The sequence below is a fragment of the Anomalospiza imberbis genome, chromosome 10 (genome assembly GCF_031753505.1).
Source record: "Anomalospiza imberbis isolate Cuckoo-Finch-1a 21T00152 chromosome 10, ASM3175350v1, whole genome shotgun sequence".
NCBI lineage: Eukaryota > Metazoa > Chordata > Aves > Passeriformes > Viduidae > Anomalospiza > Anomalospiza imberbis.
Genome location: NC_089690.1, coordinates 23,241,584 through 23,248,373, shown reverse-complemented (window position 1 = coordinate 23,248,373; position 6,790 = coordinate 23,241,584). Strand labels below are relative to the sequence as shown.

Genomic DNA, 6,790 nt, shown 5'->3' with positions numbered 1-6,790 from the left:
TGCAGGTAAAATGTTTTGACTCATCAATATTTATTTTTCCTCCCAGTGAGTTCTGCCAGGATTGATTTTTTAAAATTATTTTTTAGTTTTTTGCTTTACCTTGTAAGATCTCAATTATGAATGTGCAGAGCTTAAATTAGGAATTGGAAAAAACCTCTTAATATTAAGCATTTCCAGGAAATAATTCATAAAATCCTGCAACGCTTCACATGGATTGTCAGAAGAGAAGTAATCAACCAACTCGGTAAATGTCAAGGGGAAGATTAGCCTTTACTTCTGGTGAACACAATTCAGCAGCCACATCAAAAGGTGCCTTTGCATGTGGAACTAAAAGGACTATTTCCTGCTTTTTCTTTGACTTCCCTGTAGCTGCAAGTTTATCTCATTTGCAGAACCAAACCCACCTTGATCTAAAAAGCTGAAACACCTTTAAAGCCCATTTAACCCCTTGCTGAAGTTGATAGAAGAGTGTTTTGGCTGAGTATTTCAGATAAGCAGTTGCAGAAAGGAGATTTTTCCTTTGATTTTTGTTTGGATTACAAGATTAGCACACCAACTTTGAAAAGCCATCCAGGAGGAGCCTGACTCTGAATGTCACTTTCCTTGGTGTGGATATTTCCTGCTGTTCAGGAACGTGAAGGGCGAAAGCAAAGCTTGGTGACCTGAGCTGTTCCACACAACTACAGTAAGCAAACAATGACAATCAGAATGATGCATTTCTTGCCACTTTTGGTCAAAAGTCTGCCTAATACCTCTACACCTCCCTGTCGCTGCAGGCCCCTAGCTGGGTAATAATTAGCATGACTCCATGAAGGCTGATCAATTGCTTTTTTATCTCATCTTATACTATGTTATTTTATACTTATTAAGAAACTCAGTAACCCTTCCAGCCCGTCTGATAGAGCTTTGACCTGACTGGTCAATCACTCCAAACACCATCCAGTGTCCAATTAAGAAATCACCCTTTGGCAAACAAATCTCCACGACACATTCCACACGTGCACAACAGCAGGTGCAACAAGTGGAGACAAGAATTGTTTCTCATTCTTTTCTCTGAGCTTCTCACAGCTTTCCCCAGGAAAATGCCTGGGAAAGTCTGTGCCTGCTCTCTGGCCAGAGACAAGGGGCAAGGAGCAGAATCCCCCAGAGGCTCCCCTGGAGCAGCAGGCACTGAAGTTCTGCCTTGGGTCAGGAGCAGAGCCTGGCAGTGCAGGACTGAGCCAGGCAGGACCCACGGTGCACTGGAGGCAGCAGCCTGCACACCTGGCTCTGGGCACACAGCAGCCAGCTTCAGAGGCACAAGACAGCAAGAAGCAGTTCAGGCTGAGGCTGGCTACTGATGCCCTAGCATTCTAGCTTTTATATTTTCCATGTATTTGTAATCCTGCAGTTCTTTAGTGTATGACTCTAAACTCCACATCCAGTATGAGCTGTTGCTTTCCCATTTTGGTCAGACACAACAGTTCTTCTCCAGGCCTGGCAATCAAGGACACCTCACTGCCTCAGGCCCCAAAGATGTGAACAAAAGTGAGTTGGGGGGAGCAAACCTGGGGTAAATGACTTCATGACCTGAAGCTGGAATTGGAAGATTCGCCCCCAGTATGGAAATGGACCAAACTTATAAAAGTGTGAAAGCCTGTGACCTGTGGTCCATTTTTGGGTGCAGCCCCTGAGGGGCTTTGTCTGCTCTGAATGTACCTGAAGGCCCTTCAATAAATAGAACTGCTTTTTATTGCCTTGATTTTGTCTGGCCTCTGTTTTTAGGTAGTCTCAATAAGGCATCACTACCCTGGCATGCACGGACATGTGCACTGTTGAAAACAAAACATCTCCTTTCTGGGCTGAAGTTACTTGATTCACCACTTCTTTCAGATACAGATTTTCTACACAGAGCAAGATTTTTAAAATATTAGAGAATTTATTGAGAAAATATTTATCTATTTGAGTATAATTACACAATCTTACTGGGTATCAGTGGGCTGATCTGCCAAGATGAGCATCAGTAGAACAGCAGGGCAGTGCCCTGCCCAGCCTGGCACAGCCCTGGGGTGCCCAGGCAGGTGGGCTGGGTGCTGGTAACAAGGGTCAGCTGGGAGCATCAGACAAGTCCAGAGTGATGAGGGAGGTCCAAAGTCACCCACAGCACATCAGGGCTGGTGGTGCAGACAAGGAGGCACAGGCAGGGCAGGGAAGAGAATGTAGAGCCTGGTGGCACAGGCAGCGTGTATCTGCAATGTGACTCCAGGTGCCTTCTCAAGATGGTGATTGTGCTGGTAATTTCCTTATTCCAACATTCTGGTGGCATCCATGGTGGAAATTAATTCAGCTGTAGCAGAAAGGATTGGGTGATCTGGGAAAAAAAAATTGTAAACTATTAAAATAATTTTGCTTGTTTTTTAAAAATAAAATATTTTTAAATGCCAGTAAATTAATATTACAGTATTTTTTTTTCCAGGCACGATGACACTGTTCCTGGCATTTACAGGAAGCAGAGACACAAGAAACAAGTTTCTCTTTCCTGTTCATATGTAAAACCAAAGGAAAGGCAAAATGCAATTATGAGATTTATAAACTACTTGAGAGATATTTCCATGGTAAACTACTGAAAATCTTTTGTGGCACAGATATTTCAACACACTCAAATAGTACTGAGCTCTTTATTTGCCCTATAAACAGTGAGACAGTAATTTCACAATCTGTCAAGTGCAGAAGCTAACAAAACCAAACTGCTTGTTGAGCCAATAGAGAAATTGACTGTGAACATCCCTGATTTTTGGCCTCTTTATTCTGTCCTCAAGTGATCCAACACCATCAGGCTTTAATATGTGATCACTTATTGCCAAGCTGTTTTAAAGCAAAAGGGAAGGAAATCCACTTTCTCCTGTCTGTGGGATAGCAGAAACCTGTGCAGGATTCTGGGGAAGAGTAAAAGTGCAGTTTGTGGAAGTTAAGGAGCACATTAACTGGGCTCCACACACACAAAACACTCACAGACAGCTCCAGGGACAGGGGAGCACATTCACGAGCATCCACAGCAGATCTACTGACAACAATTGCTACTTCATTTTTAAAGCATTCCTGACCTGTTCCAGTCTCTGATTTGATAAATGCCTCTCCCTCCAGATCCTCCACCAGTCTTGACACCTAGGTGAGAAGGTGGTTTCTTTTGGCAAATTAAGCATGGTGTGGGTCAAGACATCCTCAGTTTTCCCAAGAACTTTCTATTTACAGCCATTACTATTTTTGGAACTGGCAGTTTGAGCCCTGAAAAGTGAGGGCTGCTTTCCCCTGGCATCAAGGCTCCCATGAAAAGCTTTATTCCTTTCCTAGCATGAGGTACCATTTACTCACAAGATGGAGGCTCGTCAAAGAAGGCTTAATTCCCCAGAACTATTTTTGTTTAAAGCAAGTCAGTCAAATGTAGAACTAACCCCTGACAGATTCTGAGTAGATTCACAATGCATAAAATTTAAATAGAGAAATTTTTCTTTAAAAAAAATCCCTTGAGCCAAGAGAGGTCGTTATCAGAAACTGTAACTAATGCAGCAAAATGGGAGAGCATCAGAGGGAGGGAATGGTCCTTGGCAGCTGTTTGATGGTGCTCCTCTGCTGCTGCACTCAAGGCTGACCAGCACTGATTTTGCTCCTGATGTATCACTGCCTCTGCTCTGTAGTGACTCAGCCTCTGAGCCCCTTAGCTTGAGGCACAGCTAATTGTGATTCACTCACTGGCGCCCAGAAAACAGGCTGAAAAGTTAAATACTGCAAAAATATTCAGCCTTAGCATGTAAGATCCTTTGAGGTGAGGTTCCTCCTTTGCTGTCCCTATCTACCCCCCTTTCAAAATGACAGTCACTAGGAAACTGAAGGCTGACTGTCCTTTGGGACACCCAAATCTAAACACAGTTAAATTAACTCTGGAATGAAGCATTTATTTTCTCTGGACGCTGCCTTTTAATTTATATCTTCATAATCCATTCCTAATGTTTCCAGCCCCAGTGGTTTCTCACCCCAAATCTGATGAGCAGGAGCTGATGTTTTATTCTGCATATGCTGGATGACCTGCAAGATGTGGGAGTGTGTTCCTGCTCAAGGCTTGCTTTGTTAGAGTAGATTCCTCCCTGGGTTATAACCACATTACTTGGATTTTTTTTTTAAATTCATCAGGAGGATGGCTGAAGCACGAGTTCTCTGCCCCTGCCCTGCTCCTGGCCATCAGGTCACAGCCTCCCTTCCAAGCTTGCAACAAACAGAGAGGAACAGACCTGTTTGGAAATGGTGATAGGGGAGGGAATAGGAGTCTTTGTCAGTCATCACTTTTTTCCTCAACTGCAAATTGCAGAGCTGATAAACAGGCCAATAACCCCACCAAGCTGAAGGAGCTTTTAGGCTGCCTGGGGTCTGGCAGTTTCTCAGTGGGTTTGGGTTTCTCTGGGGTCTGGCAGTTTCTCAGTGGGTTTGGGTTTCTCTGGGGTCTGGCAGTTTCTCAGTGGGTTTGGGTTTCTCTGGGGTCTCGGTGGGTTTGAGTTTCTCTGGGGTCTGGCTGTTTCTTAGAGGCAGGAGCCTGTGCAGGTGGATCCACAGCAGGGGCATGGCCCAATTCTGCAGGACATTGTCATATCCCCACCACTGCCGTGCTGGAGGGGAGGAAGGTTTTGGTGGCGTCAGTCACTTCCAGCTGTCTGATTGAACTTCCCCGTGTCCATCATATAATAATCAGTTCAACACCTTCCTCTTGCCTCGGGATCTCTCCCTCTCTCTGGTAGCCTTTACCAGAAGTTGCCTTGCCAACCTTCATGCAGCAGGAAAGCTTCACCCATCTCATCTCGTGAAATGACTTCCTGAGGCACTCGTCAGGGCAGCTGCAGCAGGAGCCCTGATCCTGAGCAGGGAAAGGGCTCTGAGAGGCACCAAAGAGAATGGCAAGGCAGGGCCAGGCTGCAGCCTCCTCTGCTCCCTCCCAGCCACCAGGAACGCTGGGCTCAGCTGTGATCCCCTCTGGGGACCTGCAGTGACACTGCCCCAGCCTCACTCTTCAGGAAGGGTTTAAGGCTCCCAGGACAGCACACGCCTGTTCCAGTTCCATCTTCTGTGGATATTTGTGGGAAATGGCAAGATAGAAACTTCCACAGACACTGAAGGGTTTGAGCTGCAGCCTTGGAAGAAGCTTGGATTGATGGAAAAATAAAATACACAGACATTAGGCAGAAAATTCATAAACTTATGTTCCTATAGTCATAAGTAAGAATATGCCTTAAGTAAGTAAAAAACTGTATTGATAAGATGAAGGGTTTATAGTGTAGTAATGTAATTGTACAGAGTAAGTTAAGAGTTTAGGAGTGATAATAAAAGCAAATGTGTGTCCGTGAGTTAGAAGCCCATTGAATGAAAGTATCCATAGTGCAACAGAAGTGAGTAAAGGTGATAGGTCAGAAAAGCAAAATAAACTTTGTGGCAACTCCATTACATCAGAAAGTTACATATTGTCTTGTAAGGAAGAACTTGGGGCCACTTTGAGCTATGGCTGAATGCTTGCCTCTGAGACTGATGTTTACCTGAGCAATAAATTGTTTTTAGCCTGACTGCGGTCCCATCCCCTCAATTAAAGTGGTGATAATAACAACCACAATAGTTAATCCTAATTGCCAGAGGACTTCGGCTGTCAGCACTTTGGGGATTTAGAAGGGACAGGGTGCCAAAATTCCTCAGGCTGCCTCAAAAACACAGTCAATGTTTAACTTTGCAGAGCACAGTTCAGACAGACACAGAGCCAGGGGCAATTGCCAGAGCACCTTGGCTTTGCAGGGCTGCCCCCCTCCAGCCCTGTTCTCTGCTCCTGCTCCCACAGATGAACCCAGCTGGGATACTGGGGATACTGGCGACAAGAGCTGTTTAGGACAGCAAACAGATTTGCTTGTCAAAACCACAACTGGAGCTCACAATGCCTTAAAGGCTTGCCAAAAAAAGTGCCATTTCCCCCCCGTCTAATTTTTAAGAGGGGATTCCCATTTGCTGCCAAAGTTTCTTCATATCACATAAAACCTGAGGAAATGGGGTGCTTCTGGGTAGCATCTGGTGGAAACAAAAATGAAGTCAGCAAAAGTGGGCACTGGCTCTGCCACCACGAGCAGAATGGAGAGAATGCAGCAGAGTCACACAACAGAAAGGAAACATAATAAGGAATGCAGATGATAAGTTTGAGAGTTTAAGTTTGATGCAATGAAAAAGGAGGAGGCATGAGAGAAATCCACTGAAAGGTGGTGGGATGATCTTTGGTAGCTGCTGAAAGATGCCAGCAGAGGGGAGGGAGCTAGGACAGGCAGGAACTCCAGCTTTCAGCAATTTCAGCTACATAAGAGGAAAAGACATCAACAGAAAAAAAGGAGATGCAGCTGACTGATATCATATTTCCTTCTCGTGATAGAAGAGCAGCCTTCATACTTATTAAACAAACTTATATCCATAAATATATCATAAGCCTTTCAATTTTTATTTTGCCAGTTATATTTTCAAGTCACGAGATCAAAGATTTTTTTCAATGGCAACGAAGAAAAATATTAAAGAAATATTTAAGGACAGTGAATTAACAACAGAAGACATTTTAAAAGCTGGCTATGGAAAACAGTCAAATAGGAATCAGAACAGCCTTTCAGCTGAGGTTAGATTATAGCAAGCAATTTCTTATAGCTCCTTTTTGCTCAGCACACTCAAAGTCTGTGAATCAGGCATTTGCCAGCTCAGATCTGGGCTTTGCTCTGCAAAAGAGAGCACAAATTACCAGCCCCACTTT

General features: G+C 44.3%; 1 long non-coding RNA gene across 1 annotated transcript in view; it reads right to left on the bottom strand.

The window, feature by feature from the left end:
- Positions 1–2,213: 2,213 nt before the first annotated feature.
- The window catches only part of LOC137479598 (uncharacterized), a 59,070-nt gene continuing 54,493 nt past the window's right edge, over positions 2,214–6,790 (bottom strand). The window contains exon 3 of the long non-coding RNA XR_011002381.1: positions 2,214–2,350. This is a non-coding gene — a long non-coding RNA (uncharacterized lncRNA). The remainder of the gene's footprint in view (positions 2,351–6,790) is intronic.